Source organism: Nyctereutes procyonoides, unplaced genomic scaffold (assembly GCF_905146905.1).
Source record: "Nyctereutes procyonoides isolate TBG_1078 unplaced genomic scaffold, NYPRO_anot_genome, whole genome shotgun sequence".
Lineage (NCBI taxonomy): Eukaryota > Metazoa > Chordata > Mammalia > Carnivora > Canidae > Nyctereutes > Nyctereutes procyonoides.
Genome location: NW_026575140.1, coordinates 26,151,755 through 26,177,020, shown reverse-complemented (window position 1 = coordinate 26,177,020; position 25,266 = coordinate 26,151,755). Strand labels below are relative to the sequence as shown.

Sequence of the window (25,266 nt, the reverse complement as noted above, 5' to 3'; positions counted from 1 at the left end):
CACTAACTTTGTGGTTACTTGTTACCGCAGCTACCGGGAGCTAAGACAGCGACCTCCCTGATGCTGGTGTCCATGTGGACACGCCGGAGGGGGCAGCCCTCCCTGCACTTGAGCTGCTCTTCTCTCTCACTGGCCACCTGCCCAGGTTGAGATCCAGAGCTCTCGTGACCTTGTAGTGCCGCCTGCACCTGCCCCCAGCCCAGAGCCGGCCTCGTCACCTGCCTGACGCTGCTCCCCTCTGTGCCCTCCATGCTCTCACCCTCGGCCTGCATGTTCCAGGTGAACCGTTTCTGGCACTACCCTCTGTTTCTCCCGAGGACTCTATCTTCCCACTGGCTAGGGCTCAGCTCAGACTGCAAGCTCCAGCCCCACCGCATGGAAACATCCTTTCCCCAGAAACAGGCAGAGGTAGCGGCCCCAGAGGGCTGCTGCATGTTGGTCATGAGATGGAGAAATTGGAAGTAACCTGCATATCCGTTGTCAGGAGACTGATGAAATGAGCGTGGCACATCTCCAGCCGGCGAAGCATCGGGCAGCTGCTGGCAGCAAAGAGAAAACTCTGTGCGTGCTGACCTGGAAGTCGGCTCATCTGCAGTCTCTGTCTCCAGAGTAACCAGGTAGAGTCAACTGGGCAAACCCCAGACCACACCTCCTGTCTTCCGATCCTCTGTCCGCCACTCCCGCGTAGCCTTGGGTCAGCTGCTGGTCCCCTTCCTGCCTCACCTTCTTCAACTGTGTAATGGGGATTAGGACAGTTTGCCTGTACCCTGGGCTGCCTACCTCACAGTGCTGTAAAGGAGGCGTGCACAGTGCCTGGTACATAGCATTTCCTGTTATTCTTCATAAATAGAAAAGCAAGTACCAGTTGGAGGATAGCCTGTGAGGAGGCTGGCTTTTCTTATATATTTAAAGTCCTGAACATATTTTGGGAGTGTACTGAAGAGGCAAACCAGGGAGCAGGGGATCCCTGGGTAGCTCAGCAGTTTAGCACCTGCCTTCGGCCTGGGGCGTGATCTTGGATCACGGATCTTGGATCACATGACTTTGGAGCCCTTGGATGGAGTTCCACATCAGGCTCCCTACATGGAGGCTGCTTCTCCCTCTCTCTCTTTCTCTCATAAATAAATAAAATCTTAAAAAAAAAAAAAAGTAAACAGGGAGCCGAGCTAGCTTTAGGAGTGTGAGGCCCATGCAGCAACACAGCCCCCCACGTGCAGAAAGGGCCCATGCCCCACTTAAAGTATTGCTCTGCTGCACCATCTTGAAATTCTTAATAATCCTTGAACCTGAGGCCCCACAGTTCTGTAGCCGGTGCTGGCAGGAAGGGACCGCTCCAGTAGCTATTCCTGGGAAATAGGACTGGGGCAGAGTGAAAGCCCCAAGGACCTCTTGTAACCTTCTGTATCTGCATGTTTACAAGCACTCAAGCTTTGGTAACATATTTGTACCTCCAGAATGTGAGAGGAGATGTCAGGGAGAAGCCAGCCACCCAGTGGAAAAGGTGTGGGCTCGCAGTGGGCAGAACTGGGTGGAACTACGCCTCTACCAGTGAGTTACTGGTCCACTCACCTTGGATAAATTAATTATTTTGCCAAGCCTCAATTTCCCCCTGGAAAACAAACAAACAAACCTGGCAATTGTTTCCTACCCCTTAGAGTAGCTGTTAGATGGAAAAGAGCCCATAGTGTGAAGGTGCCTTGTCTGTAACACTGGTGACAAACTACTGCTTGTTCCTGAGTGAGCATGATTGGGGGGGGGGGGAGGCAAGGGGTGTAAGAGCGCTGGAGGACAGATTAGAGAGAAGACCCTAGGGGATCCCTGGCTGGCTCAGCCTTTTAGTGCCGCCTTCAGCCCAGGGCGTGATCCTGGAGACCCAGGACGGAGTCCCAAGTCGGGGTCCCTGCATGGAGCCTGCTTCTCTCTCTGCCTGTGTCTCTGCCCCTCTCTCTTTCTTTCTCTCTCTGTGTGTCTCTCATTAATAAATAAATAAAAACTTAAAAAAGAGAGAGAGAGAGAGAGAGAAGACCCTGGGGTCAGAAGCCTCCCCTGAAATGTGACAGGTGACAAAGTGGGAGGCTCCAACTCAGACCAGTTTCAGCCAGAGAAGCCCTGGGCAGGGGGAGGTGAGGAGGCAGGCTGGTTGTGCCAGGATCAGAAGCCCCCCCCCCCCCGGGGTGAGACTTTGGTGGACAACTTGTCCTTGCACCTCTCAGGGCCCAGGGAGGAGGCCTCGGGCTACCGAGTTCACTCCACTCACATTAACCCCAAAGACAGGGAGCCTGGGAAACTTGGCCCCTTGTCTCTAAGGGACGGTAACTGGGTTGGGTGTCTGGAACCAGCAGCTGCTCCGTGGGTGAGGACAGGCAGGCAGGGGCAACAGCCTAGGGGGCGAGAAGAGAAGGTAGAGGGGCAGGTGTAGGTGCAGACCCATTGGGACCAAACCCCAAAATCCAAAGAAATGCAGCCATGCGGATGGGTCTCACACCGCCAAACCTCGAGGCGCCTCCTGTAGCCCCACAGTTCCACTCCTGGGGAGTCCTGAGGGATCCTGGGGAGACTTTCTATACCCTCACTTCCCACCCTCATTCTCAGCATCTCCTGCCCTTTCCTCTGCAGCCAGTGAGCTTGCTTCTGATGGCACAGAAACAAAACCACAAAACCCAGGAGAAAAGTCCAGACTGCTGGTTATAGCTACCGGCCTGTGGACAGCCCCTGCCCTCCTGCCTGAGGCTAGACTGTCCTCACAGCCCTCCAGGCCCGCTCCCTATCATAGACCATCCCACCCCCTCCTACCCTGCGACCCCATCCAGTCCCACCAGGCTGCTCCTCTGCTATCTGAAAACACCCTTCTTTAGGGTGTATGGCATTCACTGAGCTACTCTTTCTGCTTTGGGGAGGGTTTAAAATTCTCAAAATATCCAGTTGATTGGGGGCACCTGGGTGGCTCAGCCTTTTAGCACCGCCTTCAGTCCAGGGCGTGATCCTGGAGCCCCAGGATTGAGTCCCACATCGGGCTCCCTGCATGGAGCCTGCTTCTCCCTCTGCCTGTGTCTCTGCCTCTCTCTCTCTCTCTCTCTGTGTCTCTCACGAATAAATAAAATCTTTTAAAAAAGAGAGAGAAAGGAGGGAGGATCCTCGCCTGGGGTCTGTACCCTAGAGAGTCAGGAAGGCCTGCGGACAGCAGCAGCCTGAGCTGGGGTGTGGAGCCCAGGCAGGGTGAGGGGGGCACCTGCCTAATCTGGCGGCCCCCTCCCCGGCTTTGTTCTCCCTAGTACCACCACCCTGCGAGGTGCTCTGGATGCATTTGTTTCTTACTTGAGTCACCTGCCCCGCCCCTCACTTGAATGTCCTGGAGGCAGGGCTGCTGGTGGCCGCAGTATCCTCTGGGCACAGGACCGCACAGGACCGCGCCTGGTGGCTGGACAGCAGGTGCCGAGTGGGTGAGTGAAGCTTGGGGCCCCGCCCCTCGGTGGCGGTGCAGACCGCGAGGCTCGGGACACCTGCGCGGGGCTGGGGCGAGGGAGAAGTGGGCCGGGTCGGGTTTGTGCGCCGGCCGCGGGGTGCGGAGGGGCCACTTTCACCGAGGCAGGAAGGAAGTGAGGGGCCCGGCTGGGCTGGGCGGGAAGTTGAGCTGGGGTCCACCCCGGTGGAGGGGACACGGAGCTGCCCCGGAGGGGCGAGGCGCAGCGGTCCGGGCCCAGGAACTGCGAGCGGCTGGGGCCGGGGGCGCCGAGCTCAGCCCGAAGGAAGCTCCGGGACAACCTGCGTCGTGCGTGCGGTTACTGAGGAAGGAACACAAGTTTGGGGGAACATACATTTTCAGCAAAACGAGCTTGCCGCCTCGATACCTGCCCGCAACCCGGCAGCGGCGCCAGGGTCTTCGCGTTCGGCCGCACCCCGCCGGGACGCCGGAAGCGCGGCGGGAAGCCGGAATGAAGCCCGCGGCGCGGGTCCAGGAGCTCCGCCGAGGCCCGCCCCGAGACGCGGCGCTCACGCCCCCGCCGCCGCCAGGTGGCGCCCGTGCCTCCCTGGATCCGCCCGGGAGGCCCGAGGTCGGCGCCGCGGCGGGAGGGGGACTGGCCGGCGCGGGGGACCCGCCCCGGGCTCCGCCTCTGCCTCCGGGGGTGCAGCCTCGCACCCCATCCTGTCCTCCTGCGGGGGTGGGGGCAGCCCAGAGGTGGGTGTGTGGGTGCTGGAAGGGGGGTGGTTGTGTGGGTGGAGCGGGGGTCTGTGTGGGGGTGCGGCTGGGCCTGGGGGAGTGTGCATCCAAAGCTGGCCTCCACGCAGAGCCTCCAAAGGACTTGGCTTTAAATCTCGGTTCAGGCACTTAATACTGCCTAAACGTAGGCCTGTGACTTCACTTCCCTCTCTCGTAAATAGGCACGTAATCCTGACCTCACAGGGGTGTCGTCAAGGTGAAATTAGATGGGGACGCCTGGGTGGCTCAGCGGTTGGGAGTCAGCCTTTGGCTCAGGGCGTGATCCCTGGGGTGCCAGGACCGAGTCCGCATCCCGCTCCTTGCATGGAGCCTGCTTCTCCCTCGGCCTGTGTCTCTGCCTCTCTCTCTCTGTCTCTCTCATGAATAAGTAAATAAAATCTTTAAAAAACAAAAGATTAAATTAGATGGTGATGATAAGGGACACCTGGGTGGCTTGGTGATTGAGCCTCTGCCTTCGGCTCAGGTCCTGATCCCGGGGTCCTGGGATTGAGTCCCACATCCTGGGATGGAGTCCTGCATAGGGCTCCCCATGGGGAGCCTGCTTCTCCCTCTGCCTATGTTTCTACCTTTCTCTGTCTCTCATGAATAGATAAATAAATCTTAAAGAAATAAAAACAAATGGATAGCCCGGGTGGCTCAGCGGTTTAGCACTGCCTTCAGTCCAGGGCATGATCCCGGGGACCCTGGATCAAGTCCCGCGTCAGTCTCCCTGCAATGGGCCTGCTTCTCCCTCCTCCTGTGTCTCTGCCTCTCTCTCTGTGTGTCTCTATGAATAAATAAATAAAATCTTTAAAAAAAAATGATCATAATACCCATATATTGAGCTCTTTACTAAGGGTCAGGCATTGTTCTAACCACTTTACATATAACACCGTATTTATTTGTTTGTTTGTTTGTTTGTTTGTTTTAAATAGGCTCCACACCCACTGTGGGGCTTGAACTCACAGCTCTGACTGAGATCGAGTCACAAGCTCCATTCACTGAGCCAGCCAGGCACCCCTGTAACACCTCATTTTAATAGCTCCCTCTTACGTGGAGGAGCCAGAGACAGAGGCTGGGTCTTTTCTACAAAGGAAAGGAGGCATCCCCCTGGCCCCGGGGTGCTGCTCAGTACTCAGGGGGTACTGCTAGCTGAAGAAGGCAGAAAGAGGCAGGGAGGCCTGAGGCTGGAGGCTGAGAGCCTCTCTTGTTTCCAGTTGTGGAGCTCAGCAGCCTGGCCTGTGGGGAGCAGACGTGGAGCCCACCCAGTATCCAGAGAGCAGCAGAGGGACCACTGAGGCAGACGGTACCTCCTGTCCTGTCCGTACCTGGCTTCTGCTGTGGTCTGACAGCCCCCAGGCTTCTGGGAAAAGCACCCTGTCATGGCGTGTGAGTGAAGGCCACAGCACGACCCTGTGGCTTCAACCTCAGAGATGGAGGTGGGCGGGGAGCAGTGCCTTCTCTAGGGGGTGGCCAGATTCGGTGGGCCTGGGAAACTCTGCTTGAGAGCTCTGTGGGGTGTTGGAGGATGCCCAGAGAGAGCTGGAGGTAAAGAGGTGGTGGCCAGGAAGGTGTGGGTGGCCAAGGATGCCGAAGCACAGGGCATGACCCTTCTGTCAAGGCCTGGGAGAAACCAGGCCCGAAAGGGCCATCTCCTGCCTCAAGGCCTCAGATCTGTGGAAGCCGGCGCCAGGAAACCTGGGGTAGAAGTCTGTGAGGGGGGTTCCCTAGACGTCCTGATTTGCCTACTATGGTCTGTCCTGGCATGGGGTGAGCAGGGTAAACCGGGCATCACATCCCAGGGCCGGGAATGCTGGTGTCCAAGTGAGGGACTGGCGGGGTGGCTTTCGGAGGGTTCTCTCCCCACCGCATCACCTCACCCCTCTCTGGATACCTGGAGCCAGTCTCCCTGCTCCTCCTTGGACTCTCGTTTTGATAATGCCTCTCAGGCCTGAAACCATAGGACTGGGGCTCCCCTGAGTCCCAGGCCTGAGAGGGAAAGAAGGTTCTGGACTCACCTGAACTTTTGAGTCCTTTGGGCTGTCCGCCAGCTGAGGTTATCAGTACTTGATTTTGTATTGGGGGTCAATGCCCCCGCAATGCCTGTCAGTTGGCTGACTTCCCCTCCCTGGCACCAACCCCCCTCCAACAAAGGGACCAGGGCACTCGGACCTTCTGGCTCACACGTTGCAGGAAACAGAATCTCAAGGGATAAGCCCTCAGCAGCCTTTTCTTACCGCCAGTTTAGATGTGCTGAGATGAAGGAGCCAGAAAGAGTGCTCCCCTCCTGCCCCCCCAACCCCCCCCCCGTCCGCTCACAAGCCCAGAACAAAAACACACCACAAATAGAAGTCAAAGTCTGAGAAAGAATCAGGGAGCCATGACCCGGCCGTGGGAAAGGCTGTATGGCCTTGGCCAAGTCACCTAACTTCTCTGGGCCTATTTGTTCATCTGTAACCTAGGGTGGTTGGACTAACCTTGACGAGCTACTGTGAACAGGTGAGAGAAGATGCAAAATGCAGAACACAGATGTAATGTTGTCTAAAAGCAAAGTCCCTAAAAATACAGCCCAAGGGTCTTTATTGGACTCTCCCATCGGCACCGCCCCCCGTCTGTGCCCCCACGGCTCGGGCTGGGGCTGCCCCCTCGCCACTTTCCTGTAAGGCTGCGGGTGGAAGGGGCTGCCACATTCGCCTGGGTAGCGCCTCTGCAGCCTTGCTCTCAGGCTCCACTTCCTGTTTTTCTCCCCAACGAATTTTGCACCATTGCTCTTTCATCAGAGCAGGCTGGGGGGTGGCGAGGTAAAGGCAGAGGCCTGCCTGGGAAGAAACCCTGGGGGTCAGAGGATCCCAGGGGTGGGGGCACCAGGAAGTGTGCTGGGTGTGCTCTGGACTCTGTGATCTCCGGCTCAGAGCAGATGCAGCAGTGGAGGCTGGAGGCTGGTGGGAGAAGCCAGGGGTCCACCTGATGGGAGGACCTGAGGGGTCCCTGTTCCCATCCTCAATCTGGAAGCAGTGGTTTTTCCTAGACCTGGGGGCAGGACCTAGGGATGGAGTGATACAGGCCGAACTCACACCTCTGGTGAAATGAGGGGTGGAGGGCCTGCTCTGAAAGGTGAGTCTGGACTCCCTGAGGCTGTCAGGCCTCTGAGCATCTGGCTCCCCAGGTCACTGGGTGTTGGGCTACCCCTGGGAGGAAATGAAGGAGCTGTTCCCACACTGGCAGGACCAGGACCTTGTCCTTCCTCTCCCTTGGCTCCAGACCCCTGACCCTTCTACCTGGCAAAGCCTGTCCGGCCATGACAGGGTTATTTCCTTCATTCATTGGTTCAACATTTCTACAGACTCACTTGTCAGACTCTGGGTGCACCACACAGAGCTCAGGGCCAGGATGCCAGCCTGGAACCAGGCAGAGGCCCTGCTCCCTTCCCAGGGCAGCTGAGCACCCAGGCAGTACAGTTGAGCAAACTGAGTCCTGTGGGGGATGGTACAGCCTGGAATAAAGACCTTCTAGACAAGGGGGCCGAGTGGATAATATCTGTTCTGACTGGCTAGGCATAAAGAGAGGGATAATAATAAAGAGAGGGAGAGTAAAAGGAATTGCTGGGAAGGGGACTCCAGGCAAAGGGAACTGCATGAGCAAAGGCTTAGAGTCAGAGCGCCTGGGGTGGTCTGGAGCTGCAAGGCACAGCCCATGGTGCTGCAGCTTGAAGGGTGGGTGGGGGAGGTTGTGGGAGGAACCCCAGGGGGGTAGCCAGGTTGGTTCACTTGATTCTTAGATGTTTTGAGGTCATTCTCCAGCCACAGCTGACCCGGTACTCCGGTGTTGGTCGCTGTCCCAGCAAATAAGTGGTTCCAAGGATCAGAAATCAGTGCTTGCTGGGGTCCCTGGGTGGCTCAGTTGGTTAAGCATTTGCCCTCAGCTCGGGTTATGATCCCAGGGTCAAGGGATTGAGCCCCGCATCAGGCTCCCTCCTCAGTGGAGGGTCTGCTTATCCCCCTCCCTTTGTCCCTGCCCACTGCTTGTGCTCTTTCAGATAAATAAAATCTTAAAAAAAAAAAAAATCAGTCCCTGATAGGAGTGCCTGGCAGGCTCTGTAGAGCATGCAAATGGAAGGTGTGGGTGGCCGATCTATGGTTAATCTATGGTTGTGAGATCAAACCCCACATTGGGTGTGGAGATTACTTAAAAAAAAGAAAGAAGGAAGGAAATCAGTGCCTGGTAACTCAAGCAGGAAAGGAGACTTTTAGCAAAGGTACAAGGTGTTCTCATGGAACCCAGAGATGCAGCCCAGCTTTGGAACACTGGGACCAGAGCTCTCAGACACTTTCTCAGCACTGCTTGCCTGTCCCCATTTGTCCACCTGCATTACACCTGCATCATACCTGGATCATTTAACCCAAAGAGAAATATTTCCAGGTCCCAACCCCCGGGAAACGGGAATCAGCGATGGCCAGTGGTCATGTTTATATGCTGCCTTTCTGTAGTGACTATGTGAGGGAGGGTTACCAGAAAAGGGGGCCAGATGGACAACCTAATAGCCTAAAAGCCAGTAGTGTCCACTCTAGGCCATGCCGTTTTATCCTACACACACACGCGCGCGCACACACCCACACGTTTCATTCTGTTGGCTTTCCCCAGATACCTCCATTCCAGTTGCTCTTGCTTAATCTTTATACCACAAAGTCCACCACAAATATTTCTCCCCCTGCCAAATGTGAAGCAATCTACGGCAGGTCAAACTATTGCTTCCAGGACTCTGATCTCAGAGCTACCATCTCCAGCTGATATCCACTCCTGTCTATTTCTACTGAATCTCCTCTAAGATGGCTCTTCAGGATCCTCCTCAATCTATAGACTAAGTGATCAATTTAACCTCTCCTTCCATGCATGATCTATAGAGCAGAAAAGGGAAGCACCATACAGAGTACGCACCATGGTCTTCTAGTCAGGCAGGGTAAATTAAACATCAGGAACAAGATACTGCATGGGGTTTGCTCTGCTGGTTACCTTCTCTGGCTTCTTTGTTGGTAAACATGGCTGTCCCAGGTTCTGCCCACTGGGAGGGGATCCCTTCTCTAGGGGTCTTTCAGGCATGCCCTTGAGAGGTTCTTGGGAAACCTCTTTCAGGCCTTGGCAGCCTGCTTCATCCTGGTGCTGGGACTTGAGCTTTGGAATCACCCAGAGGGTAAGACATCAAAAGCGCCAATTTGCCAGGTTTTAGGATTTCCTGGAGTTTCAGTCGTACAGAAGCTGAGTTGATTGACTGTCAATTTTATTTTGGGCCATATCATTTACCAATAACCACCCCCATGAAATCCTGTCTGATTGAATATTTGGTCTTAGACTGAGCCATCCGCCAGGGCTGGGGTTTCTCAGCAGCAAGCACAGCGGCTAGTTTCTTCTTTTAGCCTAAAGGTGAATTGGAAATCATCTAACTTAAGTGGAAAGAAGGCTTTTTATCTAATTTCTTTTGGAATGTTACCCCTACCTGCCTTCATACCAGGTGACAATGAGAGGCTTAAAGACCAGAGGTTAAGGGTTATTCACTCCTGTGGCTCTTCCCAGATAGCCCTATTCCAATGCTGAGCTCACAGACTTTTCTGCTTTGTGTGCTAACCTTAGGGTTAGACACAGGGTGTGGCAGGGAATGTGGCTGCTGCTGGTTGTCATTGGCTATAGGAAAAAAAGGATTTCCCTTAACATAGTTAAATATTTGCTCTGATTTCCCCCAATCTTGTACAGAATTGAACAAAAGCTCCTCTTGTATGGGCAGCCTGGGTGACTCAGTGGTTTAGCACCACCTTCAGCCCAGGGCCAGATCCTGGAGACCCAGGATCCAATCCCACGTCAGGCTCCCTGTGTGGAGCCTGCTTCTCCCTCTGCCTGTGTCTCTGCCTTTCTCTCTCTTTGTGTCTCTCATGAATAAATAAATAAAATCTTTTTTTTAATTAATTTATTTATTCATGAGAATACACAGAGAGGAGAGAGAAGCAGAGACACAGGCAGAGGGAGACGCAGGCTCCATGCAGGGCGCCTGATGTGGGACTTGATCCTGGGTCTCCAGGATCACACCCTGGGCTGAAGGCGGCACTAAACCGCTGAGCCACCCGGGCTGCCCAATAAATAAAATTAAAAAAAAAAAAAAAAAAAAAAAAAGCTCCCCTTGTAGCAACTTCTGAAGGGTGATAGATAGAAGTGAATCGTATACTCATGCTGGACACTTTGCTACCAAGTTTCCTAAAATGTCAGCCTTGGTTGGCACATGTTCTGAGTACCATGAAACCATTGAAAATAGTTCAACTGATCTGTTACCACATAGTGAGAACTGCTGGTATTCCATCCAAGTATAGGGAATCCTTGTCACCCCTCACTCTACCTCAGGTCACCTAGTTTCAAAATTTTCCTTGAAAAACTGTTTCTTGGGGTGCCGGGTGGCTCAGTTGGCTAAGTGTGTGCCTTCAGCTTAGGTCATGATCCAGGGTTCTAGGATCAAGCCCCACATTGGGGTCTCCTCAGCAGGGAGCCTGCTTCTCCCTCTTCCTATGTCCCTCTCCCCACTCATTCTCTCAAATAAATAAATAAATAAATAAATAAATAAATAAATAAAAATCTTTTTTAAAAAAGGAAAAAAAGAAAAGTTGTTTCTTTCAATGCTCCACTTGTGATATGGATTTCTATATTAATTTTGAATGTTGCTTTGTTGTTTCAAAAAACAGAAACCAACTCAAGAGAGTTTGTACTGGGTTGAATATCATCCCCCCAAAATGCATGCTCACATGGAACCTCAAAATGTGAACCTCATTGGAAATACAGTCTTTGCAAATCTAATTAGTTAAGATGAGGTCATCCTGGATTACGGTATCTTTATAACAAGAGGGAAATTTGGACAAAGACATAGACACGCAGGGAGAATGCCAGTGAAGATGGAGGCAGAGATCAGAAGGATGCTTCTAGGAGCCATTGAATGCTAAGAATCGCAGGCAACACTGAAAGATAAGAGAACTGAATCTCCCTAGAGCCCCTGGAAGGAACCAATCTGGCCAACACCTTGATTTCAGACGTCTGGCCTCTAAAACTGCTAGAGAATAAATTTACATTGTCTTAAGCTATCCAGATTGTGCTAATTTGTTACAGCAGTCCTAGGAAACTGATATAGATTTTTTTTAAAATTTTTTTTTAATTTATTTATGATAGTCACAGAGAGAGAGAGAGAGAGAGAGAGAGAGAGAGAGAGAGAGGCAGAGACACAGGCAGAGGGAGAAGCAGGCTCCATGCACCGGGAGCCGACATGGGACTCGATCCCGGGTCTCCAGGATTGCGCCCTGGGCCAAAGGCAGGCGCTAAACCGCTGCGCCACCCAGGGATCCCTTTTTTAAAAAAATTTTTTAAAAAGTTATTTAGGAAACTGATATAGATTTTAAGCAGAATATGAGAGTAAGGCATAAGGGTGTAGGGGACTTTCAGGGCAAGGGCAAGAATGCAGTGGAACCTCAAAAAAGATACAAGGACAAGGAGCTGAAAAGTTGCCCCAAAATAATCTCTCTAACCTGTGATCCTCTCTTCCTCTCTGTGCACCTGCTTGCTGGTTTTCTCTCAATCTATCTCTGCACAGCAGCCTCTCTGATTCCCTTAGCCCAGGTACCTGAAGAATCACTACTGTCTTGGTTCTAATTCCATATTCCTAAGGAAACGACTCGTTGGGGAACCTGGGGCCAGGTGACCACCCCTGGGACGATCAAGTTGGGCATGCTTAAAAGCAAGCATATCTGACCCAAGACTGCAGGTATAACCACGTGGACACACGGGGAAGTGTTCCTAAGAAGGGAGGTGGGTACACACCCCAGGCACTCCATGCTCTTGCCATCTAGCACTTCTCCAAGCTGTTGCTCCCATTGGCTGAGGCCCTACTAGTCTCTGATGGACTTCCCTGACGCCATCTGTATTCCCAAAGGAGTCCTTCTCCTGGCTTCTCATCCCTGTACAGGGTCACCCCTGCTCCTGAGAGACGGGGCAAACGTCTGGTTTGTGGAATGAAACAGCTGCTCCTCCAATGTCCTGGTGGGAAGAGCAGCAAGAGGGATTAACTCTGGCTTGGGGGAGGGAACTAAAGTTTTACATTTTTTTTTCAAAGATTTATTTATTTATTCATGATAGACATAGAGAGAGAGAGAGGCAGAGACACAGGCAGAGGGAGAAGCAAGCTCTATGCCGGTAGCCCGACGCGGGACTCGATCCCGGGACTCCAGGATTATGCCCTGGGCCAAAGGCAGGCACTAAACCGCTGAGCCACCCAGGGATCCCCAGGCTTTACATTTTTTCTGCAGCTTTACTATACATTTGGCCAAATGTGTAACAAAGGAAAAAATGGCAAGGAAAACTTCTGTAACCCTCCTGTTCTGAGGCTTTCACTGTTCAGGCACCTCCTACCACATACGTGTGCATAGGTACCACTCACACAGTGGCAGTCCTGCACAGGGGCAGTTCTGCATTGGACAGGAGCCCCTTGATGATGTCATCATTTTCCATGATGCCATGGGTCTTCAGGATCACCACTTCCTTTTCTTTTTTTTTTTTTTTGAAGATTTTATTTATTTATTCATGAGAGACACAAAGAGAGAGGCAGAAACACAGGCAGAGGGAGAAGTAGGCTCCCTGCAGGGAGCCCGATGTGGGACTCGGTCCCAGGACCCCGGGATCATGACCTGAGCTGAAGGCAGACACTCAACCACTAACCCACGCAGGTACCACCACCCCCCTTTTTTTTTTTAAGATTTTATTTATTTATTCATGAGAGACACACAGAGAGGCAGAGACACAGGCAGAGGGAGAAGCGGTTCCATGCCGGGAGCCCGATGTGGGACTGGATCCTGGGTCTCCAGGATCATGCCTTGGGGTGAAGGTGGCGCCAAACCACTGAACCACCCAGGCTGCCTCCACCCCCCTTTTTAAAGATTTATTTATTTACTTGAGAATGCACACACAAATCAAGGGAGGGGCAGAGGGAGAGAATCTTCAAGCACATTCCCCACTGAGCACGGAGCCTGATGCAAGGCTGGATCCCATAACCCATGAGATCATGACCTGAGTGGAAACTAAGAGTCAGTCGCTTAATCAACTGAGCCACCCGGGCGGGGGCTCCAGGATCACCACTTTCAATGGCTGCACACTATTCTATTAAGTGGATGTACCATGCCTTCCTCTGGACTGTTCTGGCCACGGGGGAGAAGGCAGACATTTTGCCGTGTGAAGGTGACACATTTTCTTCCTTCCATTTTTGGTTCACAGTCCAACTTCCTACGATTGCTGGTCCAGTAGAGCCCACACCCTTTCTGTCACCTGACTTCAGAGTCCTAGGAAGGCTGCCACCTAATGAACTCCCTACCTGCCAGCCAGGTGACCTTGGTGAGTTACTTACAGCATTGCTTTAGCTTCTTTGTAAAATAAGGTAAATGGCTCCGAGGGGACAGAACAGGGTAATGCATGAAAAAGGCACATGCTGGAAGCTCCCTATAGTTCTACTTTATTCCATTCACTGTGTAGCCCAGACCTTCCCATAAGGCCACATTTACTGGTTGCATATATGCTATAGCAAAGTGCCACAAGCACTGTGGTAAATAAATAGATAGATAGATAGATATAAATAAATAAATAAATAAATAAATAAATAAATAAATAAATAAATAAATAAATTTGGGAGCATCTGGCTGGCTCAGCCAGAAGAGCATGCAACTCTTGATCTCAGGGTTGTGAATTCGAGCCCCATGTTGGGAGTAGAGATCACTAAAATAAATAAACACATAGACTTAAAAAACAAAACCCCAAACACTGGACATTTCTTCTCTCACAGTTCAGGAGGCCAGAAGTTCAAAGCAAGGTGTCAGCAGGGCCACTCCCTCCAGAGGCTCCAGGGGCGAATCCTTCCTTGCCTCTCCCAGCTTCTGGAGGCTCCTGATGTTCCTCAGTTCATGGCTGCATCACTCCAGCCTCTGCGTCCGACTGCCCATGGCCTTCTCTGTCTCGACTTTTCCTCTGTCTTTCTCTCATAAGGACGATTGCCATGGGATTCAGGGCCCTCCCAGATAATCCAGGATGACCTCATCTCAAGATCCTTAACTTAATTACATCTGCAAAGACCCTATTTCCAAGGTCACATTCCGGGGTTCCAGGGGCTATGGCTTGAACATACCTTTCTGGAGGTCACAGCCAGCCCCCTCCAGGTAAAAGTGGCTTTCCTTCTCCTTCTAACTTCTCTTTCTCTAGCATTTATGCTTTTTTGCTCTCTTTTTCCTGTCTGAGGAAAAAGTCACCAGACGCATGCCTCCTCGTTGAGGTTTTGGGGTTTCACATGGGGGTGCTCCTCAGAATCAATGCCTTTAAAGATAGATATCTATCTAGATGGGTACTTAGAGATTTTTAGAGCAGGTGGTAGTGTGGCGGGATGCAGGACTGGAGCAAAACCTGGCTCCTTCCAGCACTACCTCTTCCGTACCCTGTTTGCAAAGGCGTGACTGTCCCAAAACCACTTTCACTGACATATCTTTTGTTAGTCTTACAGGCTCTCTGAAGCTGGAATAATAAGCCCCATCTTAAGGAGGAGGGGACAGCCTGGAAGGATGTGGGGGCAGGACTGGGTCTCAGAATCCCCAGAGAAGGTTCAAAAATACACTCCCTCGGGCACCTGAGTGGCTCAGTGGTTGAGCCTCTGCCTTTGGCACAGGTCGTGATCCTGGGGTCCTGGGATAGAGGCCTGCATCAGGCTCCCTGCATGGAGCCTTCTTCTCCCTCTGCCCGTGTCTCTCTGTGTGTCTCTCTTGAATAAATAAATAGAATCTTAAAAACAAAAACAACAACAACTCCCCCTCTCCATCAGACTCTGAGGGCAGAGAATAAGACCACACCTTCTTATTTTCTGCAGCACCCCCTTCTGTGACTCTGCCTGCCCCCTACCCCAAACCATTGTATTCAGGCTTGTAACTGGAAGGTCCTGCTTCAAGCCCTAGGATTGGTTGGCTTTTTCCTCTTGCCCTACCTCCCCATTCTTTTCTTTTTTTTTTCTTTATTTTTTTAAAGATTTTAAAAAGTCATTCACTTGAGGGAGAGACAGAGAGTATTGAGTGAGAGCATGATGGAGTGGGGAGTGGCGATCAGAGGGAGAAGGAGAAGCAGACTCCCCGCTCACTAGGGAGCCCCACACAGGGTTCAATCCCAGGACCCCGGGATCATGACCCAAGCCAAAGGCAGAGGCTTAACCCACTGAGCCACCCAGGAGCTTTATTATTTTTTCTTTAAATAAATGTTTACTTTTAGAACAGTTTCAGATTTATAAGGGAGTTGCAAAGAGGATCCAGAGTTCGCACACACCCCACACCTAGTTTCTTCTATCGCTACCATCTTACTCTACTACAGTAGGTTTGTCACAATGTTGAACCAACATTGATACATTATTATTAACTAAATCCTGACTACCTTAGTGTTCACCTACTGTTGTTTCTCTGTTTCAGGAGCCCAGCCAAGACACTGCCTGACATTCATAGTCATGTTCTCCTTAGGTTCCTCCTGGCTGTGACAGTTGCTCCAATTTTCCTGGTCTCTGATGACCTTGACAGTTCTGAGGACTGCTCAGGTGTTTTTGTAGATCCCACTGCCCCTCCTCCATCTCTCCCCTTCTCCCCGCCTCTTCTTTCTTTGCAGCACTTACTACTTCACGACACTGTATCTTATTTTTATTCTGCAGAGTTTCTCTTCATGGAGTATAAGCCCCGGGAGGGCAGGTCTTTGGCCTGTACGGTGCTATATCCCAGGGCCCTGACTGTAGCAGGCACACGGGCTAAATGAGTCAGTGTTGCAAAGCCTGGGTCACCCCCAGTGTATGGAGGCAGGAGTTTGGATCCAGGCTCATGACATCAAACCCTGCTGCTCCCCACCACCCCCTTCTCCCAGTACCCCTGCACCTTGGACTATGAAGAGTCTTAGAAGGTATGTTTAAAAGCCAACTGCTGGGGGCACCTGGGTGGCTCAGTGGGTTAAGTGTCTGCCTTCAGCTCAGGTCATGATCCCAGGGTCCTTGGATTGACCTCTGTATCAGGCTCCCTGCAGGGAGCCTGCTTCTCCCCCTCCCTTTGCCTGCTGCTGCCCTTGATTGTGCTCTCTCTCTATGTGTCAGATAAATAAATAAAATCTTAAAAAAAAAAAAAAGGCAACTGCTGTTTCTGGAACACTGGCTTTGTGCCAAGGGCTGGGGCCTCCCCCAGCCCTGGGTCAGGAGGGCAGGAATGACCTCCTCCTAGGGTTGAACAGTGGGCAGGTTGTTGGGCTGGGATTTGAAACCAGGCATCCTGGGTTTGGAGTATTTGTGTTTTATAAAAAGGATAACTCGATTTCCGTTTGGAGCCCCCGTATACTTGGGCCCAGAAATTCAATCTCCATCTGTTCAACATTGGCCCCATAAGGGCCTCGTTCACCTGGGCCACCTCTGAGCTATCTGGGTCTTTCTGGACCGTTCAGTCCATCTGTGACCGAGATGAAGCACAAACCATCCACCTGAGTTTTCCTCCAGAGGGCACGGCTTGGGAGTGGGGGCTGCAAGGACCCCCCCCCACCCTCCATCTTCTTTTTCTCAGGCACCTCCACCTGGCCAACTCTCTGGGCTCCTCTGAGCCTATGTCCTCAGAAGTCAGATTTTCCAGGAATCAGTTCCCTCACAGTCTGTACAGCCCTTGTACCACCACCACCACCACTATCATGACATTGTCCAAGGCAGCAGCTTTCTCATCGTGTGGACTGGAGCCTGCAGTAAGAGATGCATTTTACATCTTGACTTAATGCACACTCATACGTACCTAAAAGGGCAAAAGCCGCAGGAAGTGGTATCCTGCTCCTGCAGTGGAATACGACCTGGTCATTTCTATCCTATTCCATTTTTGTAAACTTGACCCACTGAATGGGTTTCCAGTACACAAAAGTGTTCGTATGTCACATCTTGCTGTTGCTATTAGCAGAAAATTGTTGCTATTAGGAGAAAATACTGTTTTATTTTTATTTTTTTTTAAGATTTTATTTATTCGTGAGGGACAGAAAGAGAGAGAGAGAGAGAGAGAGAGAGAGAGAGAGGCAGAGACACAGGCAGAGGGAGAAGCAGGCTCCACACAGAATCCCGATGCAGTACTCCATCCCGGGGCTCCAGGATCCAGGCCCTGGGCTGAAGGCGGTGCTAAACCGCTGAGCCACCTGGGCTGCCCCTGTTTTATTTTTATTTATTTATTTATTTATTTATTTATTTATTTATTTTAAAGATTTTATTTATTTATTCATGAGAGAGACAGAGACATAGGCAGAGGGAGAAGCAGGCTTCCTGCGGGAGCCCAATGGGGGACTCGATCCCAGGACCCCGGGATCATGACCTGAGCCAAAGGCAGATGCTCAACCACTGAGCCACCCAGGTGCCCTGAAAATACTGTTTTAGAGCAGAAACATCCAGTCCCACAGAGCACAGGCACTCTGTTCTAGGATAGCTCACTAACTGACATTTTCTGGGGGTTCACTCTGTACTGTTCGAAGCAGTTTACATGTATTATGTCATGTAATTCTAAGAAAAAAAATTTTTAAAGATTTTATTTGAGAGAGAGAGACTACCATCTTGCAGACTTGAATGACAGCATGAGCAGGAGGGAGAAGGCAGAGGGGAGTTCTGAAGAAGCAGACTCCTTGCCAAACAGGGAGCCCGAACAGGGAGCTGGTGAGATCCTGGCCTGAGCTGAGGCAGCCCCTTCACGGACTGAGCCGCTCAGGTGCCCTCTAAGAACAATTCTAAATGCTGAAAGCCGTGATTAGCCTCCCTGTTTTTTCAGGTAAGGAGTGGAGGCTAGAGCTAAGGAGTTTGGCTCCAGGGAAGGTGCTCTTAGTGAGAAGCTTCACTATACATACATTTCTTAGTTGAGGCAAAATGGGCAAGGATTTGAGCTGGTTAATGTCCGCTTGGGAGGAAAGGACCCGCCGCAAAGTGAGCTTCCTGCCAGGATGGGCCAGGCAGGCAGGTGCCCTGAGTCCTCCGTGGAGCGGCTGAGGAAGTGGGCTCCTCAGGCTTCTGAGCTTGGCTTCTGGCTGCCCTGAGTTAACCCTGCTTGTGGGCATGTGTGGGTGTCAGTGGTGAAGCCACTCAAGGTCGAACAAAGACGCTTACTGCATCCGCGAGAAGCTGCAGACGCTGGATGGCTTTTGGAGGGGAAGTTCTGCAGGAGAAGCAGCAGAAGGAAACAGGTCTGGAGGCCTGTGCGCGCTCCTGCCGCCTGCCTACCCGAGCCTGTTCTCCACCGACCAGCAGCTCCTTTAATAACCGAGACCTCTTCTTCCTCTTCCATAAAATGGGGCGGAAGGATTTCCCCTTCAGGGGGTCATGTGAGTGATAAGGCCTTGTCTTCCAGGCGGCTAAGATGCTCCTTTTCTCCTAGGACTGCTATAAATTCTCCACCATGGCTAGTCTATTTTGTTTACAGTTCAAAGGGAACTTGAAGTAGCTTCCTCCAAACACACATGACAGCAGTTAAAAATAAAGCAAGAAAGAGAGATCAGAAACCATAGAGAGGAAGGCAGAAGGCAAGTCTATCGGGAACTTGAGAGACAAGGGACAGTGATGACTGTGCTCGATGTTATGGTCGGCGTCCATCTCCTGGCACCCCAGGCAACAACAGAGGGAGATACGTCTGTATGGTGCTGGTCTCAAAAAGGAAATGTGCTGGGTTTTCAGGAAAGTGAAACTTCTAGGACTGGGGCATAGGCAGCATGCCATGGTCAGAGGAGCAGTTAGACACTGTGCGGCCCCCAAATGATTAAACCTTCCAGAGCCTCGGTTTTCTAATCTGTAAAGTGGGGATAAGATATCCCTTGGGAGGCTGTTTTAGGGACAGGAGTTAACAATATGAGGAGCGTATCTGAGCATTTGGCACACCTTGGTTCCCCGTGTCACACATTACAAAGAATGACGTGAATGGCTGTCCTCAGATATTCACTGAAGAGTGCTTTAAAAAAAAAAACAGTTCTTTTTTTTAAATTTTATTTATTTATTCATGATAGACACACACAGAGAGAGGCAGGCATCATACAAAGAGCCTGACGTGGGACTCGATCCAGGGTCTCCAGGATCACACCCTGGGCTGCAGGCAGCGCTAAACCACTGCGCCACCAGGGCTGCCCTGAAGAGTGCTTCTGAATGATGCAAAAGCATTCCTCACCTGATGGCTTCTTCCACGGAACTCTGAAAGCCAGGGAGTAAATTGTTTAAATTGCAAACTAGCAAAAGCAGGGCTGGGACGGGTGTCGGAGACCTCAGGCCGGCTGCCTACCCTGCCATCAGATTTTCTCTCTGATGTGTCCATTTCTCTTCTGGCTCTTGGATGTATCTCCCTGGAGTGGGCTGGAGACTTCTGCCGAGGACAGTGAGATGGACCTGGGGTAGGATGGCCTGGGCTGTGAGCCTCCGATGATTTGTTGGGAAGGATATTATAGGGTACATTCCTGGGGACAGACCCAACATTTTTTCTTTTTCTTTTTTAAGGTTTTATTTATTTATTCATTCATGAGAGACACACAGAGAGAGGCAGAGACATAGGCAGAGGGGGAAGCAGGCTCCATGCAGGGAGCCGGACGTGGAACCCGATGCTGGAACTCCAAGATCACATCCCAGGCAGGGCGAAAGGCAGGCGCCAAACTGCTGAGCCACCTAAGTGTCCCAACATTCTTTCTTAAAGGGACAATATGGGCCCTTGTGGCTCCTCCACCGGCGTCCTGTTGAGAGTCCAGAGAGCCAGCAGCCTAGATCTCAGAACACTGGAAGCATTGAGTAACCAACGGGTCTTTCCTCATGCTGTCCCCTTTCCTGGCTGCAAAGGGAAGTCTCTGGTCCTCTCTTTGCTGCAGCCAGAGCTGGGCCCATGCTGGTCCCGGGAGGCCGGGGTATTGCTTGGGTAGAAAGAGCCCTTCTGAAACCTCAGGTTCCTCATATCTCCAAGGGGAACAACAGGTGTTTTACTTCCCAGACCCGATTGGGGAGGGTCCTTAAGTCATTGTCTAAGCAACTGATTCTTTGGCCATCACACCCTAGAAGGGTTTGAAGCTACTATTGGAACCTGGCTAATCCCACAACCCCTCTTTGTTCTTGACTCGCCTGGGCTTAGAGGCCATGGCTTTGCTCCAGGGCTGAGCCCATGGGACTTTGCACCTTGGGCCTCCGTTACCCTCCCTCCAGCCCAGCTACTCCACTCTTGGCGCTGGGAGCACTGCTCGGGTGCCTAGAACTGAAGCCACCGCCTCCCTCTCCCGCCCTCCAACCTTTCTCTGGCCACTGTGGAAATTCTTGGTGTGTGAACGTGGAAAGCGTGGGGGGTTTTATGGGCTTTAGGACCTTTATTTGGTTGTTTTTCTTTGTATAAAAAGAAAACTTGTTTTGAAGAAGGGCAAGATGCAGCTTCCAGACACCTGGGATGCTGCTCCTCCAGCCGCAGACGGGGTGCGGATTTGGGGGGGTGGAGAGGACGGGGTGGGGGGTGGGGGGGCTGGCGGGCGGCAGGAGGACCTGTTGTTTTTCCTGTTGCAAGTAAAAAGGAAACAAAGTGGGAAGTGGAGTGTGCGGGCTGTCAGCAGGCGGGGCGCCCCCAGCGCGCCCCGCCTCCCTCCCTCGAGGCTCACTCGCGCCCAGCGCCCTATAGCTCCTAGCGGCCGCCGGGCCGAGCCGCCCAGCCCCTGCCAACCGCGCCGGGACCGGTAAGCGCTCGCCTCTGGCTGCGTCTGGGGAGGTGGGGAAGAGAGCCCCGGGACCCGGGGCTTCGGGGACTCGGGGGCCGGCTCGCGGGCGTCTCCGGGTGCCCACAAGCGGCGCGCCCTGGCCGGGTGCGTCTCCGCATCTGGCGAGCGCTGCAAGGGGCGCCCTCCCGGGGAGGCCCCGGGACCTGGGCGCGCACGGCTCCCCTGCGACCGGCAGTCCCCGGCTCGGCGGGCCCGGGCTGCGCTCCCAGCGGCGGGCGTGGAGCCCGGCGGTGCTCGGCCGCGTGCGCCCTGCCCCGAGCGCGGGCGAGCCGGCAGAGGGTGCGCTCCGGCCGCGCTCCCGCTCGCTGTGCGGCTCCGGGCTCCCGCCCTGGCGCGGGCGGAGGGTGCGCGCCGTCGGCGGCGCGGCCAGCGGGGACCGGGCGGGGAGCGGCCCAAGCCGAGTCTGCCGGGCGCCCCCCTCTGGCCCCTCCCGGCGCGCCTGGGGGCCCCGGGCCTCGGGCGCCGCTCGCCGCGTGTTTACTGCAGCCGCGGGCGGAGACCTGCCCCCGGATCTGCGGCTGAGCCCGGGTTACGGCGGCAAAACCGCCTCCAGCTTTGCATTTCCGGACTCTTTTTTCCCCCCTTCTTTTTAATACTCTTACCCGTAATTCAGCCACAGTGAGGCTTCATCTTTTTTTAAATCGGGTTTCCTGTTTTTATTTAGGCGTCCTTCTCTGCTCCCTGCCTGAAATCTAGGAGAGGGGAAACAAGGAGACCTTTGGTGGGGACCGGGATGCGGGAGCACCCAGCGGCCGATGCTCCGCCCGGGTGGGAGCTGGGGTCCATAGGGCCAGGAAAAGACAGACGGGAGGCCCCGAAAAGTACGCTCCGGACGGGACGAGGGTCGGGATGGGATCTCTGGGACTGGGGTCGGGCGCCCGGGGCGGCCCAGGCTGGCGGTCCCCGTACCAGACCTGGTTCCCGGCACGCTCGGGGAACTGCGGTTGGAGCCCTCGGGAGTCCTCGAATGACCGAGCAGCTTTCACTTCGTTCAGGTCCCCTGAAGGTAGAGAGCTGAGGGTCTCGGACCCCAACAGAATATCCAGTGGAGCTGCTTCACCTGCACTCCTGGGGCAGAAAGCCCCATCGCGCCCCCCCCGCCCCCAAATGTGCTGTGCAGTCGCGGGTGGATGCGGGAAGTGTGCACTCGGGGTGTGTGTGTGTGTGTGTGTGTGTGTGTGTGTGCATAGGTGGGAGGGGAAAGTTCGCTACTCCAAAGGGACCTTGAAACGGAGGATTCATCCCACCGCTCACTTGCAGGAGAGAGGACTGTTGGAGCCCCTGGCAGTGCCTTGGTGTTCTTGCCAAGTGAATGAATGGTACCCTTGGGACTCCCCCCCACACACACACACAGGCAAAGGATCGACCTTTTTACATACATGTTTTCAGTTGAACAGTCATAGGAGCTGAATGATGTCTCCATTTTCCAGTGGAGGAAACTAAAAGGCCCAGAAAAGTTAAATAACTCGCGACCCACACAATTTGCAAGTAGCTGATCCAGAACCCCCCCCCCCCCCCCCCCCCGCACTGAAGCGTTGGGTCATCTGTAGGTGCTGTGGTTTGCAGATTAAGGAGAACATTTTCTAATAGTTCTCTTGGCCTGGGCATGGGGAATCTCGGATGGCCTTTCAGAGATGCAGCCTCTAAGGGACCCACCTTGATAATCCCCTGTTAACCATCAGGTTTGACCGGGGTGATTAAGTGTAGATAAAGAATCTTCTGATTAAGGAAGCTGCCACCAAACACAAAGAGATGGGAATAGAACTTTCTCTTCTGCTCTTTAGAGCAGAAGTTTGCCCACGCTTCAGCATTTCCACGCCCTGCTGTGGTTTGATTTTTTGACTTCAGGATTCCATCCATTCTGCCTCATGAGAACACTGCCTAGCACATGCTGAGGTTGGTTATTTTGCTGCTTTCACAAACTCCTGCAAGTGATGAAAGACACTCTGGGAGGCGAAATGGGAGTGGTGCTCTTGAAACCTTGGCGTTGCCTGTTCTGAGACATCCCAGCTTACCTCTTTCTGAGCCCCACTGCCCCCACCTCCTCTGCCCATGTTTGGAAACAGTGCTGGCCGCTCTGCATATATAGATGTTTCTGGAATTAGGGCAAGTGCCCCTGAGGTACTCCTGGCCACGCCAATGGTCCCCTTCCACCAGGACTTTTCTCTTGCTTCACTACCCCTAACATCTAACGAGTATTTATTGAGATCCCCTCCCAGGGGCTGTGCTAAGAACAAGGCAGGCAGGCAGGGAGGGTACCAGCCCCCTCCCCAGGTGGGTGGATCGGCATCTTACGAAACACAGACAGTCCGCCTGAAACTAGAGACCAACCTTGGGCCTCGTTCGCCTGTGCTCTCAACACTGTTTTGTCCAGGGAGTTCATGGGGATATGAACGGGGGTGTGAGGGGTCAGTTCCTGCTTCACCTTGTTTTTCTTCAATTGCACAGTTAAAGGGAGTTAAAGGGAGAAGTGAATGTGCAACTCATGAGGCAATTCCCCTTTGGCTGGCTTATTTTTCAGAACAATTTTTGTTTAGAGAGCAGTCTCCTCCCTCTCAGAAGCCAGCTGCTTCTGTGGGTCTGGTGATGGGTCGTGGGGCCCCACCAAATGTTTCTTTACCATGGGATCTTAGAAGAGCTCTTTGAGCCACTCCCCAGGGGACAATCATGTTTACCAGCAAAGCTGTTGGAAGGGCATGTCCAGAGCGATGTGCCCCAGGAGGATCCGGGAGTGCCGCCCTGTCTGATGGCGGAGGTATGTAGTCATTGACCACCAGCTACACGATGGCAGAAGCCTGACTTGTCAGGAGGAGAGGGAGACTTCTCCTATTTGTGTCATGGCCAGTGTTTCATAAATGACAAGGGTTGCAAAACTTCTCTCTAAAACTGAATTTTCTTTAATTTGGTTGGTGGAAATCCCCCACAATCATATCAGAAATGCTGCCAGTTTCAAGATGGAAAAAAAGAAAAATTAAAAACCCAGGAACCTTCCTCCTCACTCTTTCCTAGCAGACACACACTGTGACTTTCTGTGGGTCCTACCAAAATATGGCAAAATATGGCCCACTCTCACCCTCCCTGGGGGCAGCAGAGTCCCTGGGGTCTGAGGTTGGTGCAGTGAAAGCTCCAGCTGCCCTGGTTTGTGTGCCTGTGAGAACCGCTCCCCCTACATACACTCCTTCCCCAAGGGTGCTAACCTGGCTCCCTCTGATGAGGCTCAGGATGTCTCCTAGAAATGGGTGCTTCCCAAGGCCGCCTACTTTCTGGGCCAAGAGGGAGAGTGCTTGTAGTAATGGGTGTGGCATTTCTAGAGTGGCATTTCAGTTAGCTTCGGTTTCACTCACTTTGAGGGAAATGCTTTCTCCACTTAGAGAAAATGCCAGGAGAGTGGGGAGTGGGTGGTTAACTTGAGGAACAGCCGCCGGGGAGGGAGCGAACTGCCTGGCTCAGGCTTCGGTCCCGGAATGATGCTGTGTTTGTTGCCTCGGGCCGCCGCCGTAACAAACCACCACAAATTTTGTGGCTTAGAGCAGCAAAAAATGTATTCTCTCACAGTCCTGGAGCTCAGAAGTCCCAAGTCAAGGTGTCAGTCAGGCCTCGGGAAGAATCCTTCCTGCCTCTCCCAGCTCAGGTGGCTCTGAGGCCACACCACCCTACTCTCTGCTCCCTCTTCTTGTCTGTGTCTGTATCTTTCTGCTGTTTCTTAATGGACACTTATTGGATTTAGGGTCCATCCTTAATTACATCTGTGGAGATCCTTTCTCTGGATAATGGTTTTCCCAAATAATTCACAGGTTCCGAGGGTCGAGACTAGGGCACATCCTTTTGGGGCCACCATTCAGTCTGCGGCAGATGGACAGGAGCACGTTTCTTTCAGTGGCTGCTGGGAAGGTGTTGAACACAGTTATCTTTGCAGGAAACCAGCTGTCCCCTGGGTCTGGGCCCTGGGCTGCTGCTTCCTAGTGTCTACCCTTCCTCTCCTATCTCCAGCTTTGTAAACTGGCAGTCCCCCTCCCCAGGGTCCCAAGAGCACAAAAGACAACTTCCAAGCTGGAAGGGGCTACCTGCAGACTAAGTTCTGCACCTGCAGAAATGCCTCCGCCTCCTGGCTGTCCTCCAGTCTCCCTCCTGATCTTCCCTCTTCAAGAACTCTGCTCAGGGCCCCTCCCAGCCAGGGCTCCCCCCACCCTCTGTCTGGGGCCACAGAGCACCTCTCATTTTGGAGTTTCCTCTGTTGAGCCGCTCCCCGCCTCCTCTAGAGGTGGGAG

At 52.9% G+C, this 25,266-nt stretch overlaps 1 protein-coding gene across 6 annotated transcripts in view; it reads left to right on the top strand.

Annotated features, from left to right (window-relative positions):
• Nucleotides 1–3,385: 3,385 nt before the first annotated feature.
• PIK3CD (phosphatidylinositol-4,5-bisphosphate 3-kinase catalytic subunit delta) overlaps nucleotides 3,386–25,266 on the top strand; it is a 70,552-nt gene continuing 48,671 nt past the window's right edge. For 3 of the 6 annotated variants that reach the window (XM_055305099.1, XM_055305098.1, XM_055305094.1), the window contains exon 1: nucleotides 20,877–20,956. The gene's annotated coding sequence lies outside the window, so the exon portion shown is untranslated. Of the gene's footprint in view, nucleotides 3,441–20,876; nucleotides 20,957–25,266 lie in introns of those variants that run through there. The other 3 variants (XM_055305097.1, XM_055305096.1, XM_055305095.1) reach the window with 3 other exon arrangements.